The sequence below is a fragment of the Anomaloglossus baeobatrachus genome, chromosome 4, assembly GCF_048569485.1.
Source record: "Anomaloglossus baeobatrachus isolate aAnoBae1 chromosome 4, aAnoBae1.hap1, whole genome shotgun sequence".
NCBI lineage: Eukaryota > Metazoa > Chordata > Amphibia > Anura > Aromobatidae > Anomaloglossus > Anomaloglossus baeobatrachus.
In genome coordinates, this window is record NC_134356.1 from 437,074,843 (window position 1) to 437,093,905 (window position 19,063).

Here is a 19,063-nt window from a genome sequence, read left to right on the forward strand (position 1 = left end):
GTCATTTCTTTCTTTCTTTCTGAGAAAGATAGAGAGATAGATAGATGGATAGATAGATAGATAGATAGATAGATAATAGATAGATAGATAGATAGAGAGATAGATAGATAGAGGGATAGATAATCAATAGATAGAGGACAGATCAATCAATAGATAGAGTCCCTGTGAGGACACACTGCAGTTCTCGCGAGCGATAGTGTGTTCACATTACCGACCGTGAGAAATGACCTGTGGTTACCTCTGCAGGCTCGTTACGAGGCTGCATAAAGTACAGTGTGTCAGACTCAGCTGCAGCAGTCTGCAAGCATCGTGGGACCTCGGTGGATTACGCCGGAGCTGTGTGTTGGGAGGGGTTAATAAAAGGCTGAAAGAGGGGGCTTTTTTATTTAAAATAAAGGATTTTTCGGTGTGTGTTTATTCACTTTACTTACGGGTTAATCATGAAAGCTGTCTCATAGACGCTGCCATGATTAAGCAATCCGCTGCCATTTAATTCCTTATTACCTGGATTGCCACCGCATCACGGCAATCTGGAAGAGTTGGCGACACTCCGGGACTGTCGCATAATGGATGCGACAGTCTCGGGGCAGCTGCGGGCTGATATTCTCAGCTACAGCAGGGGGGGGCATTAACTCTGGCCCTTGCCCTCCCCAGCCTGAGAATACCGGGCCGCCGCTGTGTGTTTACCTTTGCTGGACGGTAAAAATACGGCGGAGCCCGCGTTTTTTTTTAATTTTTTTATTTTTATATGTACGTTTGATTTGTATGTGTATTCTATATGCCTGTGTCTGTGTGTGAGCTTTGTGTGTTTACACTCTGCTCAGATTCCTCTTCCTGTCATAATGACATCACTTCCTTGCAAAACGCAGGCAGTGATGTACATTATGTCCCGAAAACGTAAAATACCGCGGGGAATAACGCAGGAAAACGCAATGAACCGCACAGAATTTTCTACCTGCGTTATTCCCTGCGGGATTTCACGATTACATTACAGTCAATGGAGTGAAGTCCCGCAGCGACGTGCGGAAAAGAAGTGACATGCAATTGTTTTTTCTGAGGGAATCCCGCAGCAAAACATGCAGCTGTCAAAATCCGCCTAGTGTGCACAGCATTTTTTTTCCCATAGGATTTGCTGGTGAATCACTGCAGAGATATTATGAACATTTTCTGCAGCGAAACATGCAGAAAATCCAGGGTAAAATCCGGCAAGTGCGCACAAGGCCTAAAAGTGTCCAAATATTGTTTTTTTTTTAAAATCTAGGTAAAAATAAACATTTTACGCTATAGTTATTTCTGACTGATGAAAATCTGTTCCTTTTGGGGATAATTGTTATCATTATGTGGTGTGTAACAGATATGGTTAGGCTATGTGCGCACTAGGCGTTTTTGCCGCGTTTTTAGCGGCGTTTTTTACCGCGTTTTTGTGCTGAAAACGCAGTGACATTGCTTCCCCAGCAATGTCAATGGGTTTTCATAAGTGCTGTCCCCACACAGCGTTTTTTTTTTAGCTGCGTTTTTGTGGTGACCACAATAACGCAGCATGTCAATTATTTCTGCGTTTTTCACTGCGTTTTTCACTCATTGAATTCAATGAGATGTTAAAAACGCAATGAAAAACGCATATAGCCGCGTTTCTATGACTAAAAACGCAGCTATAAACGCAATGGGTGGGCAGTACAGTGACGTGTACAGGAAGAGGATTCCTTCTGTTGGTAAACACAGAAGCATGAATCCTCCCGGTACCGTCACCGCTGCCTCCACCTCCCGTCCTGTGCATGTCAGCTCCGTGCGGCGCCGTGTCTGGGCGGGAGGTGGAGGCAGCGGCGAAAACCAAAGTGAACAGTAGAAAAATAAAAAAATGTCATATATACTCACCTGTCTGCAGGGTCCCGGTGCCATGCCCGCTCCCAGCTCCTCCCGGTCCCGCCGCTCTGGCTGTGTGCAGTCTCCCCGGCCGGCAGGACCTTGCTTGCAGGACCTGGCGAGGGATCACCTGATGCAGTCACCTGACGCATCAGCTGATCGTAGTCTCGCCGGCTTCTTCGCGCCCGGCCGGCTATCAGCTGATCCTGCCGTCAGGGGACTTCATCAGCTGATCACCGGCAGCTCCGGCAGCGATCGTATAGGATCAGACTCCTGTCCAATCGATCGCTCCAGGAGCTGCCGGTAATCACCACAGCACACAAGTGAGTATTATTATTTTTTTTTTTTCTACTGATGCATCAGCTGATTGTATAATCGGCTTTTATACAATCAGCTGATGTGTGATGGGATTCAGGCACTTGAACCTGACACATCATCTGATCGCTTTGCCTTCCAGCAAACCGATCAGATGATATTGGATCCTGATTGGACGGCGCGGGACCCTGACCCAGGATTACTGCGGAGGGGGGTTAATTTCAATAAAGATGGAGTCACTAATTGTGTTGTGTTTTATTTCTAATAAAAATATTTTTCTGTGTGTTGTGTTTTTTTTTTTATCATTACTAGAAATTCATGGTGGCCATGTCTAATATTGGCGTGACACCATGAATTTCGGGCTTAGGGCTAGCTGATAATATACAGCTAGCCCTAACTCCATTATTACCTAGCTAGCCACCCGGCATCAGGGCAGCTAGAAGAGTTGGATACAGCGCCAGAAGATGGCGCTTCTATGAAAGCGCCATTTTCTGGGGTGGCTGCGGACTGCAATTCGCAGTGGGGGTGCCCAGAAAGCATGGGCACCCTGCACTGTGGATTCCAATCCCCAGCTGCCTAGTTGTACCCGGCTGGACTCAAAAATTAGGCGAAGCCCACGTCATTTTTTTTTTTTAATTATTTCATGAAATAATTAAAAAAAAAGGGCTTCTCTATATTTTTGGTTCCCAGCCGGGTACAAATAGGCAGCTGGGGGTTGGGGGCAGCCCGTATCTGCCTGCTGTACCCGGCTAGCATAGAAAAATATGGCGAAGCCCATGTCATTTTTTTTTCTTTTTGGGCAAAAAACTGCATACAGTCCTGGATGGAGGCTGCTGAGCCTTGTAGTTCTGCAGCTGCTGCCTGCTCTCCTGCATACACTAGTGAATGGAGGATGCTGAGACTTGTAGTTCTGCAGCTGCTGTCTGCTCTCCTGCATACACTAGTGAATGGAGGATGCTGAGACTTGTAGTTCTGCAGCTGCTGCCTGCTCTCCTGCATTCACTAGTGAATGGAGGATGCTGAGACTTGTAGTTCTGCAGCTGCTGTCTGCTCTCCTGCATACACTAGTGAATGGAGGATGCTGAGACTTGTAGTTCTGCAGCTGCTGCCTGCTCTCCTGCATTCACTAGTGAATGGAGGATGCTGAGACTTGTAGTCCTGCAGCTGCTGTCTGCTCTCCTGCATACACTAGTGAATGGAGGATGCTGAGACTTGTAGTTCTGCAGCTGCTGTCTGCTCTCCTGCATACACTAGTGAATGGAGGATGCTGAGACTTGTAGTTCTGCAGCTGCTGCCTGCTCTACTGCATTCACTAGTGAATGGAGGATGCTGAGACTTGTAGTTCTGCAGCTGCTGCCTGCTCTCCTGCATACACTAGTGAATGGAGGATGCTGAGACTTGTAGTTCTGCAGCTGCTGTCTGCTCTCCTGCATACACTAGTGAATGGAGGATGCTGAGACTTGTAGTTCTACAGCTGCTGTCTGCTCTCCTGCATACACTAGTGAATGGAGGATGCTGAGACTTGTAGTTCTGCAGCTGCTGTCTGCTCTCCTGCATACACTAGTGAATGGAGGATGCTGAGACTTGTAGTTCTGCAGCTGCTGTCTGCTCTCCTGCATACAATGAACATTTTGAAGAAGGAAATGACATCAGACCTTTTTTTTTTTTTTTTTTTCATCAACAATCTTTAATGGCATTGTGCACTGATTAAAAACGCAGTGAGCAAAAACGCAGCAAAAACGCACCAAATCGCGGCAAAAACGCATGCGTTTTTGCCGCGTTTTTTTAGCCGCGGGTGCGTTTTTTAGACAAAAACGCACATAAAAACGCAGCGTGAAAAAAACGCCTAGTGCGCACATACCCTTAGAGAAGTCTTCAACAAGCATTACAATTCAGATGAACTGCGTATGGACTGCATACAATGTTTCAACTCTATTGATGTCTTTCTGTGTTTAGTGGCGCTTTTTTTATACAGTACTGACACTGGTTAAAGGGGTTATCCAGTCAAAATTAAATTTCAACTGGTAATTTGGTAGATGAAAAAATAAACACAACTTTTATCACTTACTGGCACTTAATGGGATCCAGCATAGGCCACTGAGCTGTCTGTGTTCACACTAAAAGGAAGTAATCATTCAAAGCAGCCGCAAGACAGCTGGGACCTGGGATTGGCTGGCCTAGTCAGATGTCTTAAAAAGTGTGTCATCAGTGAAGATACCTAACATGGCAGCCAATCACAAGTCTATCAAAAGCGTGTTATTGGTGAAGACATCTAACACAGCAGCCAATCACAGGTCTATCAAAAACATGTCATCAGTAAAGACACCTAACACGACAGTAAATCACAGGTCTAGCAAAAGCGTTTCATCGGTGAAGAGACCAAAAATGGCAGTCAATCACAGGTCTATCAAAAATGTGTCATTAGTAAAGACTCCTAACACAGCTGCCAATCACATGTCTTTCAAAAGCGTGTCATCGGGGAAGATACCTAACACGACAGCCAATCATAGGTCTATCAAAGCATGTCATTGGTGAAGACAGCTAACATGGTAGTCAATCACAGGTCTATCAAAAGCGTGTCATCATTAGTGATGGGCGAATCCCCCCCCGATGTTGGGGATCAGGAGCCTCGCCTGAAATTTTTGTAAAGTTCGAGTTTGGGGCCCGTGATAACGTTAACTTGAGTCTGAACCTCGAGCTTGGACTTTACAGTTATGGGATGAGGTGGGGGGCTGTAAAATAAATAATAGAGGTAATAATAAACATTGTCATTATACTTACCGGTCCAGCGACACGTACTGCAGACTCGCTCAACCACTGTCTCCCGGCCTGTTCTGCTTCCGGGTCCAATCATTAACTTCCGGTTGTATTCACTGCACTGCTCGTCTCTCAGCAGTCTTCGGCTTTTTTTGGCCGTGTTCTTGGTGAGATCAGGCTTAGCCATGGACTCGACTGAACTTTGACTGTCACTGTCAGCCTGCTTCTTGCTCTGTAGAGACACTTGTCTGTACAGAGCAATGAAGCAGAGCTGACATTACTCTCCCGGTGGACTATATCGGACTAAGGATTTTTTTTATAATAAAAATGGAGTCTCTAAATTTTTTTTGTTTTATTTCTAATAAAAAATTTTTTTTAATGTGTTCTGCTTTTTTTTTACTGTTTACTAGAAATTCATGGTGGCCATGTCTAATTTGGCGTGACACCATGAATTCGGGCTTAGTACCAGCTGATAATACAAAGCTAACCCTAACCCCTTTATTTCCCAGCATGCTACAGCCATCAGGGAGAGCAATGTCATCTATGCTTCATTGCTCTGTACAGACAGTCTCTTCAGAGCAAGAAACAGGCTTACACTGACAGTGACAGTCAAAGTTCAAATCGAGTTGATGGCTAAGCCATGGACTTGGATGAACCCTGACAACACCGCGAACATGGCCGAAAAAAGCTGAAGACTGCCTAGTGACGAATAGTGCGATGAATACTGCCAGAAGTTAATGATTGGACCCGGAAGCAGAAGCAGCTGGGAGACAGCGGCTGAGTGGGTCTGCAGGACGCGTCGCGGGATCGGTAAGTGTAATCATAATGTTTTTTTAATAATGTGCTTTTTTTTACAGCCCCTGGACCTGAACTGGACGCAAACTGTAACACGGGTTTCCCAGGAAAACTCGTGTTCGGGAGCGTGTGCAGTCGAACACTATGTGTTTGGTACCGACCCCAAACTTTACAGTTCGGATTCGCCCATCACTAGTCATTAATGAAGACACCAAATATGTCAGTCAATCACAGGTCTATCAAAAGCGTGTCGCTGGTGAAGACACCTAATATGGCACCCAATCAGAGGTCCTAGCGGTCCTGTTGCCGCTTTGAACAGAGACAATGTCTATACGGTATAAATACAGAACATGGAGCGATCTGTGTTGAATCCTGGTGTCGGTAAGGGAGTATATCTTTGTTATTTTTTACTATACCAAGCCTCCGGTAAAATTTTGATTTTACCAGGACAACCCCTTTAATATCTCTATTGTGAAGTGAATAAACAGCTTAATTCCTTGCAGAGATGAGCATCTACTCACGTAGGGCTACATTACTTAGGAATCTGTAATCCTGCCCTCAATCTGACCTCCTGCCTTGTTTTATGTGAAGTTAGGCCATTTATAGAAACATGAATTGCTGTGTGGGCATCTTCAATAGTACCAATAATAACTGTATCATTACAAATCTGCAGATATTTCAGGATATGACAGGCGCAATCACTGAAGCTGTATAAAACTAAGCTCTGTGATAGTTTAATAAAAAAAAGTCAACAGAGAAGGGAATTTCCACCCTTAAAGAGGTAAGTAGGTGTTATAGGGGAAATCCCTTCTGTGATTTTTCTGAATGGCAGGGCTCCCATGATGAATACAGTTGAATCTTCTTTTATACAAGTTTGTGACGTACTAGATTTTTATGGGTGAAGCACATACCAAAGCAGTGTCTTTTATAATAAGTCAGGCAGAATTACATCAGGTTAATTTTCTTAAAATAATATGTGATGCTTGGTTATTTTATATGGCAATTAACATATTGTACAATGTACATTTCTTAAGCCTGCTTTACACGTTACGATTAAGCATACGATATCGTATCCGCCACCATCATATGTGCGGCACGTTCAATTTGTTTCACCGTGTCGCACAAACGATTATTTCCCGTCACACGTACTTACCCTTTCATAGAACCTCGATGTGGGCGGCGAACATCCACTTCCTGGAGTGGGAGGGACGTTCGGCGTCACCGCGACATCACGAGGCAGCCGGCCAATAGAAGCGGAGGGGCGGAGATGAGCGGGACGTAAACATCCCACCCACCTCCTTCCTTCCGCATTGCCGGCAGGAGCCGCGGGACGCAGGTAAGATCCGTTCATCGTTCCCGGGGTGTCACACACTGCGATGTGTGCTACTTCAGGAACATTGAACAACCTGACGTTCAATTTTTAGCTTTTGAACGACGTGCATGTGATGAACGGTTTTTCGTTCAATCGCAATCGCACGTAGGTTTTACACGCTACAATATTACTTACGATGCCGGATGTGCGTCACGTACGACGTGACCCCGCCGACACATCGTAAGATGTATTGTAGCGTGTAAAGCCGTTTAAAATTCCTTTATCTATAGGATAGATCATAAGTGTCTGATCATTAGGAGTCCTAGTTTCCCCATCTGAATGGTGCAGCAGTTCCTCTTGAGAACTTCAATTTTATGCATTCTCTATAGTACTGAAGGATATAGCCGAGTACAAGCTCTGTATCCCACTTCTAAAATCGAACATGGGACCCAGGTCCCCCTTCCTGTTGATTAGTAGGGGTTTCAGTGGTAGAGCCTTAAAGATCAGACACTTATATCATGTCCTATATTTACATTACTTTTGGATCATACTATAATTACCTTCCTATTGTCCTATTCTGAGAACTAGGACAGTGAAAGAAATTTGCGCAACGAATCTTCTACATGTGAATTACCTTCTGTAGTTCTCTCTAGAATTTAGAACCTCTCTAGGTTTTAATAACAATTTGCCTGGCTGAATGACGCCTTTTCCAAAACTCATAAACAAAGTGTGGACATTTTTTGCACAGATTTGAGGGCATGCTGAAGATATTTGAATTGGCATTTCTTTTTAACAGATACAGTGAGTTGAAAAAGTATTCATACCTCGTGAATTTTTACACATTTTTTTTCATGTTACGCCCAGAAACAAATGTATTTTATTGGGATTTTATGTGCTATACTAATACTAAGTATCAAGTATTTGTGAAATATAATGGAAATGTTACATGGTTTTCTAAATATTTTAAAAATACAAATCTAAAAAATTGTGATGTCACCTAATCAGTACATTGAGTCCACCTGGGTGTAATTTATCCTCAGTGTAAGTACTGTTGTTCTGTGCAGACCTCAAAAGGTTTGTTTGAGAATATTAGGGATCAATCAGAATTATGAAAATCAAGGAACACACCAGACAGGTCAGGGATAAAGTTGTGGAGAAGAGTAAATCAGGGTTAGGCTGTAAAAAGTATTTCAAGCTCTCAATATATCACGGAGCACTGTTCAAGCCCCTGTATGTATGGGAATTTACCTATTGATTTACATTTGTGGGTTTTGTTTGCAAACTTTACATGTGCTTTTGATTATACTGTAAATTTAATGCTATTATACAGCAAATAAAATCAATTGTGTGAAAGTAGGATATATGTAACCAGAAGATTGCTGGGAGTCCATTATGTTATAGTTTCTATTAATTTCAAAGGGAATTTGTCAGCAGGTTTTTGCTATGTAATCTGAGAGCATCGAAATGCAGGGGCAGAATCTGATTTTAGAGATGTATCACTTATTGAACTGCTCAGTGGTGGGTGCAGGATTGCACAAATTAGCCTGAATGGTCTGGTCGTGATGTGATGCCCTGGCCTATCAGGTCGTCACAGGGTATTGTGCAATCTGCCCTTCTGTGCAATATCCACCTCCTCCTTGGTTACGGGTCCCCAACTAATGGTGTTGTCAAAACCAGCTAATCAAAATCCTAGGAACACTCTGCACCACACCCACCAGACCACACCAGTGGACGGCCTGAGTGGAATAGGGTAGCCCACTTGGGGGGGTTGATTAAGGGTAGGTCAGGAGTGTCAGGAGTCAGTCAGTGTGTAGTGTTGGAGGTGAAAGTGAGAGGAGGTCAGGAGCTGGGTTCCTTGGAACTACTAGCTAGCAGATGTTGGTCTCGGCCTGGTAGGAGCTGGAGCCCCGGTCGCAGGGGATTGTGACAAGGGGCACGACATTGTCGTGGAGGACAGCTGGCGGCCCTGTGCCATCACCGGGCTGGGACCAAGGCACGACTGGGTACGTGGACCCTAGGTCAGGGCATAGCTTCAGGCAACCTGACAATTCGCCCGACGAGAACGGAGCATTCAAAATCCGCTCTCCACCCGCTCCAAAATCGGGGTACTAGCGCAACGAGAGGGATAGGACTTTCCACAAATACGGTCCAAGAAATCCCAGGCGTGAACCCTGAGAGCAAGCTCCCTCAGTTAGCCATACTGGGGAGCGGGACACGACTAGTTTCAAGCTACAGGGAGCAACTAGAGGGAAACAAGGTGCCAGGGGAAAGATCACAGATCAACAGGCAACACTAGCAGAAACGGGACCCAAACGTGCTCCCTCTCAGCGGCAGCGGTGTCCAAAACTTTGGTTTACTAGAGTTGTCGGTGTCAGCGTTATTGGACTGAGTGAGTACGCAAGTGACCCCTTACCTCCCCAACGGCACCTCCCTGTCACCATCACCGAGTCCCTGGGCATTCCACCTAGCCGTGGAGGATTGAAACACCTGGCTGCCCACTCCATCGCCACCGGGTATTCCCAGCTGCAGCGCTGGTACTCCACCTTACCACACACCACAGGTGGCATCACAAACCTTCAATATACCACCCCCTGTAAATACCCCCCTTCATTCGAGTGGCCGCAAGACCCTCGGGTCCGGACGCCCCTCGAGCCACCGCGGATCCAGATCCGAGCAGCTCGGCTGCTGACACGGGGGCGGCATAGTGAGACCTATTCATCTTTTGATATTTTGCTGAGACTGACTCTATTGAAACAACAGCACACAGATTAATAAGTGACACATTTCTGGAATCAGGGTCTCGGCCACTACATTACAGTGCTCTCAGACTAAACAGCAAAAATCCGCTAATGGATTTCCTTTCAGAATAGTGCTGTCCCTTCTTTTTAGATTGTAAGCTCTTTAGGGCCTTCAGTTGGGGCTTATAAATAAAGCGTAATAATTGGGGATGATCGAATACCTCAAATATTCGGCTTTGCAAATATTTGCCGAATAGGTCGCCACTATTCGATTATTCTCGAATATTCGATGCACAATGTAAGTCTATGGGAAACCGAATAACAACTATTCGGGCTTCCCATAGACGTACATTGTGCATCGAAAAAAAAGAAAAAAAAAAAAAAGAAAAAAAAAAGGAGCCAGCACGATCTGAAATTGGCATGCATCATATAAAAAGTGAAAATTCACAGATTTATTCCAACTGTACTATAATAAAAAAAAAAAATGAGATTTTTAGCAAATAATTGATCAATTTTTTGAGCCACCCCTGCCAACGTCACGGCAAATCTCAATAGGGGGGTCCTACTCTATATTCTGTATTTCATGTGCCATGCAGCCTCCTAGATAAAGTTAAAAGCAGAACCATAATGGAGCACACATACCTGTAACCTGTATATAGCCGCTTCCATGTTGCAAAAAAGGCAATTGTGGATAGAGACCAGCCCAGGTCCCAGCATGTGGAGCAAGCTCTACACATACCAGGACTATATCAGAACTGATCCTCCCAGTGCCAAACAGCAACCATTGATAAAGGCGGACCAGATCCAAGAATGGTGCTTAATTAGCATTGCCTGTGGAAAGGGGTGAGGTAACTGAATCTGAACAGCTACCAACAGGAGGAATACATTGCAAACCAAAATCAGGCGTGCATGGTATAGTGATGGTCAGTCACCAGAATTGTAGCATAACTACGGTCAAAACAGAGAAATACAGAATATAGAGTAGGACCCCCCTATTGAGATTTGCCGTGACGTTGGCAGGGGTGGCTCAAAGAATTGATCAATTATTTGCTAAAAATCTCATTTATATTACAGTACAGTTGGAATAAATCTGTGAATTTGCACTTTTTATATGATGCATGCCATTTTCAGATCGTGCTGGCTCCCCTCTCTCTCTGTTTGGTTGTAGTTATGCTACAAATGTCTGGTGGCTGGTCACCACCATGCTATGCACGCCTGATCTTGGTTTGCAATATATTCCTCCTGTTGGTAGCTGTACACATTCAGTTGCCTCACCCTTTCCACAGGCATTGCTAATTAAGCACCATACTTGGATCTGGTCCGCCTTTATCAATGGTTGCTCTCTGGCACTGGGAGGGTCAGTTCTGATATAGTCCTGGTATGTGTAGAGCTTGCTCCACATGCTGGGACCTGGGCTGGCCTCTATCCACAATTGCCTCTTTTGCAACATAGAAGCGGTTATATATACAGGTTACAGGTATGTGTGCTCCATTATGGTTCTGCTTTTAACTTTATCTATGAGGCCGCATAGCACATGAAATACAGAATATAGAGTAGGACCCCCCTATTGAGATTTGCCGTGACGTTGGCAGGGGTGGCTCAAAGAATTGATCAATTATTTGCTAAAAATCTCATTTATATTACAGTACAGTTGGAATAAATCTGTGAATTTGCACTTTTTATATGATGCATGCCATTTTCAGATCGTGCTGGCTCCCCTTTCTCTCTGTTTGGTTGTAGTTATGCTACAAATGTCTGGTGGCTGGTCACCACCATGCTATGCACGCCTGATCTTGGTTTGCAATATATTCCTCCTGTTGGTAGCTGTACACATTCAGTTGCCTCACCCTTTCCACAGGCATTGCTAATTAAGCACCATACTTGGATCTGGTCCGCCTTTATCAATGGTTGCTCTCTGGCACTGGGAGGGTCAGTTCTGATATAGTCCTGGTATGTGTAGAGCTTGCTCCACATGCTGGGACCTGGGCTGGCCTCTATCCACAATTGCCTCTTTTGCAACATAGAAGCGGTTATATATACAGGTTACAGGTATGTGTGCTCCATTATGGTTCTGCTTTTAACTTTATCTATGAGGCCGCATGGCACATGAAATACAGAATATAGAGTAGGACCCCCCTATTGAGATTTGCCGTGACGTTGGCAGGGGTGGCTCAAAGAATTGATCAATTATTTGCTAAAAATCTCATTTATATTACAGTACAGTTAGAATAAATCTGTGAATTTGCACTTTTTATATGATGCATGCCATTTTCAGATCGTGCTGGCTCCCCTCTCTCTCTTACATTGTGCATCGAATATTTGTATAGCGACGACCTATTCATCGTATATTCGCACCAGGGCAAATCGGGAAGAGCCGGGTACAGTCCCAGAACTGTCGCATCTAATGTATGCGGCAATTCTGGGCGGCTGCTGGCTGATATTGTTAGGCTGGGGGGCTCCCCATAACGTGGAGCTCCCCATCCTGAGAATACCAGCCTTCAGCTGTATGGCTTTATTTGGCTGGTATTGAAATTGGGGGGACCGCACGCCGTTTTTTTTAATTATTTATTTCACTGCACAGTATAGACACGCCTACCGGCTGCTGTGATTGGGTGCAGTTGTGACGCCCTGGGCAAGCCAGGGGTCACAGGTCACAACAACACACACACACACACCCCACATTCCCTGCAAGTACACCAGCTAACCTACAAATCCTTGTTGCCTTCCTCCAGAGGCTGATGATTCACACCAGGGGGGTGGGCCAGGCGGTTGGCTCCGCCCACCAAGGAGATCACAGCTCTGGAGGCGGGAAGTCGAGAGAGTCCAGTGAGGGACAGGGAGCAGGTAGCTCAGGAGGGAGCTGGAGTGAAGTGAAACAGTAGTGAAGTGACAGAAAGCCTGAAGTTGGTCTGTGGCTGTGTGCCCAGACGGAGTCAGCAAGGTCAGCAGACGGCGGTGAAGGTCTGCAGTGGGACTGTCTGGAGGTTACTGGAAGGACCCCGTTGGCTGTGTGCCCGGTGGTCTGGAGCGGATACAAAGGGCAGTCAGCACCAGAGCAGGGGCTTTTCGGATCCCAGCAAGGCTTGGAGTCGCTGTAAATTGCTAAATCCGTTAGTGAAGGGGACGTAGATCTCCCAACAAGCAAGTCCTGATTGACGGCAAAGGTCCAACCACAACGGGGAAACACCGCCACCGCCAAGGCACCAGTTTCCCAGGGCCGGCGCCTGCGGGCAAAGTGTGGAGCTCCTCCGGCCCAGATTGCAGTCGGGGAGCGGGTAACCGGTGGGAATCCATCGCTACCAAACAAACATTTCAAAGGTGCAGGGAAGAGACCGTCACCACTAACTGCAGGGAACCGCAGCACCGTGAACCGTCCGAGGGACCCGTCCAACCAGCCGTTTGTTTACCGAGAACTGTGTCGTGTTTACTGGCTGAGTGAGTACCTTCGTGCCGCAAGGCACAGCGCTGCCCCTGCGCCCCTGCACCCCACTGGGCCCCGGGATCACCAACCCCTACCCACGGAGGGACAACACAACAACTGGCTGCTCCGCCTCACCATCCCCGGGACCTCCACATAGAGCAGCGGTGGTGTACACTCAATCACCGCAACCGTGGGTGGCGTCACGGACATTATCCCAACACCCCAAACCCCCCTTTCACTCACGGGCGAGGAGCGCCGCTAGAGAAACCCCCGGGATCCGGCCCACGGCTCGAGCCACCACTGAGCAGCCGCCGGACCCGAGCAGAAGGGGTGAGCGCTGACACCCTCCTCCCCGCCCGCGACACAGTGAGACACCTATCACTCAGCGTGGGGGCATGTCTCACTGCCACCAGTCATAGGCGCCGGTGGGCGGGGAAAGTAGGGAATACGAGATTGTTTAATGAGCGGCCGGCTTTTTCAAAATAGTAAAAGCCGCCGCAGCAGTGTGAATGCCGTGCAGCGCCGCGCCGGTGATCGGTGAGTATATGAGAGAGGGCTGTTCACTTCAGTCACTCAGGGGATTAGCGGTCACCGGTGAGTCCTTCACTGGTGACCGCTAATCAGGACGCGGCACAGACAGAGCCGCAGCATGACAATGAAGTCGGGTTAAGTTAAGCCGAGTTCATTCTGATCGTGCAGCTCTTTCTGTGTCTGCTGTAATCTGCCATTCAGCTCTGCTACATGGCTGTCTGTGTCTGCTGTCAGCGGCCATGTAGCAGAGCTGAATGGCAGATGACATAGTAAAAAATACGCATTACACACGCATTACACACGCTAGTAAAATCTCAGAAATAGCATCGCACTTGCGTTGCACTCGGACCTAACGTGAACTAAAATCAGCCGAGTTTTTTTCAGCCAACTCGGACCGATTTTACTCGCATAGATGTGTTTCCAGCCTGACGATGCCGGATGTGCGTCACTTACGACGTGACCCCGCCGACACATTGTAAGATACATTGCAGCGTGTAAAGCAGGCTTTATGCAGTAATGGTGAACTGCGCCTAAGGGCTCATTCACACTTCAGTTTTTCATGTACGAGCCCATGATTTTCACGAATAGCACTCCCCCATAGTACTTGTGACATTCTATGGGGCTCTTCACATCAGTGATTATTTTGCGGACCAAGTGCAAAATCGCGGAGACATGTCTGATATTGATTCGAGTGTCAAACTCAGCAATGAAAGTCTATAGGTCTGTGAAAAAAATCAGACAGCACTCTCATGCCATCTGTATTTCACTGCATGATAGATGGGAAAAGCTGGAGAAACAGTTTTTTTTGTTACTCGGTGAAAAAACTGATGAAACTCTGACCAAATTTTGATGAAAGAGGAAAACTTTGTCAGTTTTTCTCTTATATTAAAAAAACTACCGTAACATCTGAATGAGGCCTAACACACCAAGTACACCCAAGGAATGGATTTTACTGACTTATACCATGGTAGTGAACTAAGCCTTAAGGTCACTTTACACGCTACGACATCGCTCAAGCGATCTCGTTGGGGTCACTGAATTTGTGATGCACATCCGGCCGCTTTAGCGATGTCGTTGCATGTGACACCTATTAAACGTGCAAAATCGCTAATCGGTGACATGCCCCCCTATTCTCGATTATCGTTGCTGTTGCGTGTCCGATGTTATTCGGCGTTCCTGAGGCAGCACACATCGCTATGTGTGACACCGCAGGAACGAGGAACCTCACGTTACCTGTGGCCGCACGAAATGAGGAAGGAATGAGGTGGGCGGGATGTTACGTCCCGCTAATCTCCGCCCCTCCGATTCTATTGGGCGCCCGCTTAGTGATGTCGCTGTGACGCTGAACGAACCACCCCCTTAGAAAGGAGGCGGTTTGCCGGTCACAGCGACGTCGCTAGGCAGGTAAGTAGTGTGACGGGTCTTAGCGATGTTGTGCGCCACGGGCAGCGATATGCCCATGTCGCACAACCGATGGGGGCGGGTACGCATGCTAGCGATATCGGTAATGATATCGCAGCGTGTAAAGCGGCCTTTAGGCTATATTCACACACTGAATCTTTTCTTAAAGGGAACCTGTCACTAGAATTTTCGCTATGAAACTAAAAGAATCCCCTTCTGCAGCTCCTGGACTGCATTCTAGAAAGGTTCATCTTGCTACTGGCCCCCTTTCAGACCTAAATAAACCCTTTTCTAAAATATTACCTTTTGGTATGCTAATGAGCTTTGCTGGCCACGGGGGCGGGCTATATTGCGTCCATTATTCCCCCTCCTGCTGCTGTTCGCCATCCCCCAGTGTTGATTGACATAGATGAGGCCGCCGCCCTTATGTTACTTAGTGCTTCTGAAGTCTCGCGCATGTGCAGTGGCACTATCGTGGGACTGAGCAATGTTCAAATCGCGAGCGCCGGTGATCTTATTGCGCAGGCGCGAGATTATGGGCGGCTACTTGTATGACGCTGGTGATGACAATGTCATCACTAGCGTCATCCAAGCTGCCACCCACAATCTCACGCATGCGCAGTGGCACTATCGCTGGACACTTCAAATTGCTCGCAATTTGAAAACAGTGCTGTCTAGCGATAGTGCCACTGCGCATGCGCGAGATTATGGGCGGCTACTTGGATGACGCTGGTGATGACAATATCATCACCAGCGTCATCCAAGTAGCCGCCCATAATCTCGCGCCTCCACAGTGCGTTTCACCGACCGGATGTCCGGTCTACACGCAATCACTTGTCCTCTCCCACGACACCATATGATGCACACATGGGCCGTCTGTGGCCGCAGCTGGCGCATGCACCGACCAGCCCACCTGGCTTCTCCGCGCATGAGCAGCGTGCGTGCCACGGCCAGGCCCTGCGTTCCAGATACATAATTTCCTGCCTGCAACTGACCCTCCCAGCTGACCCATATCATATCATAAGGGCGGATTCATTACCACCTCGTGCATCACAGGAGTCCACGTGGAGACTGCCTGCACATGAACCTTTCTAGAATGCAGCCCTGGAGCTGCAGAAGGGGATTCTTTTAGTTTCATAGCGAAAATTCTAGTGACAGGTTCCCTTTAACCACAAAGATGCAGCGTTTTTGGCTTAAAAAAAATGTATTCGTGACAAAAACGCATGAAAAAGCATACGTTTTTTACGCGTTTTTACCACACTTTGCCCAATACATTTTTTAAGTCAAATCTATTGACTGGAAGGGCTCAAAAACGATGGAAAAACGCAAAAAGAATTGACATGTTACATCTTCAAAAACGCAGCCAAGATGCAGCCAACAAAAGATGCCCAGTGTGGACAGCAAAATAGAAATCACATAGACTTTGCTGGGAGAAGGAAATGCATGCATGTAGGTGCATCTCTGTGACCTCAAAAATGCCCCAAAAACATAGTAAAGGTAAGACCTCCCTTTGCGTTTCCACCTGTGTTTCTGCTGCTTTTTAGGTCCGTTTTGAGAAGCACCTTTCTAATGCCAAAAGGCATGCGTTTTGATTTTCCGGCAAAGTCTATGGAAAATGGGGATTTTCAGACCGCACTTTGTGTTTCTAAACGCTGCGTTTAATTTGCATATTTTGTGGCAAAAACCATGCGCTCAAAGAAGCAGCATGTCAGTTGTTTTTGCCATTTTGGGTGCGTTTTACTAACATTGAAGTCTATGAGAAATGGCAAAAACAAAGATTCCTTCAAATTCCTGCGTTTTACCTGCTTTTTATGTGCAGAAAACATGCGTTTTGGACTTCCAAAACACATGCTTTTTGGTCATCAAAATAATGATTTGATATGTCCCTTTACACACACACATAATCCGACAGTTACATTTTAGAAAAATATGCATTTATTGCTATTTTAGCGATAAAATGTATATTACCGCTATAATTTTATGAAATATATCTCTTTTCCTTATTTTTCCCATTATTATAGATTTATCCTTTTTTTTTCAATTTTTTCATTCTGTTTGACTGTTTAAACTTTATTTAGCAGTGTCTTGATGTTCAAAACGCATCTGTCAAAACGCAGGTGAAAAAGCAGGTAAAAAGCGCTGAAAACGTATCTAAAACGCGGTAAATACGCATACGTTTTCAGCGCTAAATTTCTGAAAAAGGCAACTTAGGTCAAATCAATTAAGCCCAAAACGTGCGTTTAGAACTGCAAGTAGGAGACCGCAAAGTGGGGCCCTAGCCTAAAAGACGCAATGTGTGAATATAGCCTTACAGGCCAAGTATACCAAGGTCAAATTAAAAAAAAACGACCAACATTATTTCGCTTTGTTTACAAATTTAAATAAACCGTTAGCCAAACTAAGATATCATTTTCACAAAAATGTAACCCAACCAAATATCCTTAACACTTTACACACATTTCTAAATTTTTGATTTTACAGATATTTCTTTACTTCGGTAAATAAAATCCTCGGCCTGTCAGAGGGACGGTGAGAGAGAAAGATCTCGGTAGTTTGAAGACTCCTTCAGACAATTTCACATATCTTGGTTCCTTGAAAATGTGTGTGTGATATGGAGAGAAGATGGATATTGGGGTTCACTTCCATCCACAAGAATATTCAGGTGTTGGATGCAGTAAAGCTATAATGTATATTATTTGCTATCCAATCCATATTGTAGCACGCTGGTCCACACACGGACACTGCTAGACTTGGCTTTATTACCACCCTCAGACTGTGGTACTACCTCTATGCAGTGTTATTAGTTCCTTGTTTCCAGGGGTGTAGCCGGGTACTCACATCTGGGCACAGCAGTTTTAATAATAATAATAATTTTATTCATTTATATAGCGCTATTAATTCCACAGCACTTTACATACATTTGCAACACTGTCCCCATTGGGGCTCACAATCTAGAGTCCCTATCTGTATGTCTTTGGAGTGTGGGAGGAAACCGGAGACCCCGGAGGAAACCCACGCAAACACGGGGAGAACATACAAACTCCTTGCAGTGTTTGCAGTTTTGACTATAATCCTCCGAATAATCTTGATCATTTTTCACAGCTTATTGATCTTTACATTATGTGGCCATATGTAACATATTCATTGCTTTAGGGTAGTTACTTTTCATGGAACTCTCACTAGGTCTCATTAACCCCTGATTAGAGCTGTTACCTGATCTTTCACACTATTCATTTCCTTTTCGTCCCTGTCAGAGGAGATGTTACAAGAAATCACTGTACTCACTCAGAAGGCTCCAGCAGTCGGCTCCTGGTGACACATCCACAGAGGGACTTCCTCGTCTGTCTGCTGTGAACGTTCTCAGTGAGCAGCACAAGCAGCCAATGAAAACGCAGGCGAAAGTGAAACTAGAGAATAAACAATCATGTGACACTGCGTGAAGTCCCCATGAAGCATGATGTGGCATTATGACCCCTGCGCATGGAGCAGCAGCGATGACATTACCCACTATACAGCATAATCCACCCACTCTGCTGAAACTGTAAGTTCCTCGTGTTTTCATGGAGGCGAAAATACTCAGCATCAAAAACTCATCTTGGGCAAAAAGCATAAAAGCAGATAGGATAAGCATGGCTGGGCTGCTTTCACACTACGTTTTTTTAACATGCGTCATGAACGTTTTTTTAACAAAAAAACGGATCCAGTGCAAATGCGTTTTCATTTCAATGCATTTGCAATGAACTCGCGTCAACATGCGTTTGCGTGCGTTAGGCTGCTTTCACACTACGTCTTTTTAACATCCGTCCTGAACGTTTTTTTAACGCAGAAACGGATCCAGTGCAAATGCGTTTTCATTTCAATGCATTTGCAATGGACTCGCGTTAACATCCGTTCACCTGCGTTTGCGTGCGTTATAGTGCGGATCCGGTG

General features: G+C 45.8%; 2 protein-coding genes across 3 annotated transcripts in view; one reads left to right on the forward strand and one right to left on the reverse strand.

Annotated features, from left to right (window-relative positions):
* The window catches only part of LOC142303785 (mucosa-associated lymphoid tissue lymphoma translocation protein 1-like), an 88,933-nt gene extending 70,417 nt beyond the window's left edge, over window positions 1–18,516 (reverse strand). For both annotated transcript variants that reach the window (XM_075345493.1, XM_075345492.1), the window contains exon 1: window positions 18,419–18,516. The gene's annotated coding sequence lies outside the window, so the exon portion shown is untranslated. The remainder of the gene's footprint in view (window positions 1–18,418) is intronic.
* A 92-nt stretch (window positions 18,517–18,608) lies between these two features.
* ALPK3 (alpha kinase 3) overlaps window positions 18,609–19,063 on the forward strand; it is a 311,388-nt gene continuing 310,933 nt past the window's right edge. The window contains exon 1 of the mRNA XM_075345487.1: window positions 18,609–18,674. The gene's annotated coding sequence lies outside the window, so the exon portion shown is untranslated. The remainder of the gene's footprint in view (window positions 18,675–19,063) is intronic.